The sequence below is a fragment of the Euprymna scolopes genome, chromosome 11 (genome assembly GCF_053919585.1).
Source record: "Euprymna scolopes isolate OS-2025 chromosome 11, ASM5391958v1, whole genome shotgun sequence".
NCBI lineage: Eukaryota > Metazoa > Mollusca > Cephalopoda > Sepiida > Sepiolidae > Euprymna > Euprymna scolopes.
In genome coordinates this window covers 32,674,915-32,676,169 of record NC_136492.1, presented here as the reverse complement: position 1 = coordinate 32,676,169, position 1,255 = coordinate 32,674,915, and the positions used below count along the sequence as shown (strand labels likewise).

Here is a 1,255-nt window from a genome sequence, read left to right as displayed (position 1 = left end):
ATACATTCAATAAAGTAATGTCCAAAATGTAAATGGCGGCAGCCAATTCATGAACCGACTCCATATTTTCCACCCCAATGTTAAAAATATACATTAAATAAAGTAATGTGTAATGCGTAAACGGTTTCACCCATTTTCGGGACTGATTTAATATCCCCCATCCCACTGTTAAAAATATACATGAAATAAAGTAATGTTTAAATTGTAAACGGTTTGAGTAATTTCCGGGACTGACTTCTTATCCAGTAACCCACTGCTTAAAATATACTTGAAATAAAGTAATGTATAAATCAAAAACTGTTTCAGCAGCTTTTTGAAAGTAATAATAAAAACATTAACACGGTTAGTCATTAGGCAACCATTGCTTCAGCACGAATTTCTGAGTGGAGTATCAGTTTCAGCATTCCAGTGACTTAAATCCCCCCTTTTATGGTCTTTGTTAATGGGAAATCCTTCATTACTGATACAATTTTTATTTTTGTTATTGACCAGAGTGCCCCTTTTGGGGAGCTGGTTTCCCCCTAAATTTTTAATCGACCTCATGTCCAATTTCGCCCTTGTGGGGAGGCAAGTAAAAAAAAAAAGGAATCAGAACGGACATTTTCCAGAGCATTTTATAATTAATCAGAAGTGACATTTCCAGGGCATTTTGTAATTAAATCAGAAATAACTTTTTCCAGATATTTTTTTAATATTAAAACTTTGTTACATTAAACATAGTACCTATTCACAATGCCTCCCCATGGGACAGATTTAGACACCAGGGTCGGTTTTTAACGTGGAGAAAAAATTGTCTTAGTCGTAAAGGATTTCTCTTCCACTGAGAGTGAAGAAATTGAAATGTAGCACCTGAAGAACAGATACTACACTTTGATCTTAGCCAAAAGGCCAAGAAAGACAAATCATTTTTATTAGCTTTGCCTCAACAGCAACACCAATTTTTGTTTTATATTTCAATTTTCCTTTTCAAGGGTGACAAGGTTTATTTGGAATATTCCACTTTCCCTTTTTAGGGATGCACAGCATGATAACGGACGTAGCGATAAGCGTAATAATATAATGATATTTTGATTAAACTTTTGCCTCAGTAGCATATTTTATGCTAAATTCAGATCGTTAGGAGAGAAAAACACTTTAACTTTTTTATTTTTAACTATTCGAAGATTACTAGATACTTTTCAGCTGTAATTAATATATAAATGACATTTAAGTACTTATTCTGAAGTAAATATTTTTAAAAATAATCTATATATAT

General features: G+C 32.4%; 1 pseudogene; it reads right to left on the bottom strand.

The window, feature by feature from the left end:
* Positions 1–785: 785 nt before the first annotated feature.
* LOC145288374 (U2 spliceosomal RNA) lies at positions 786–901 on the bottom strand (annotated as a pseudogene).
* Between the last annotated feature and the right edge of the window lie 354 nt (positions 902–1,255).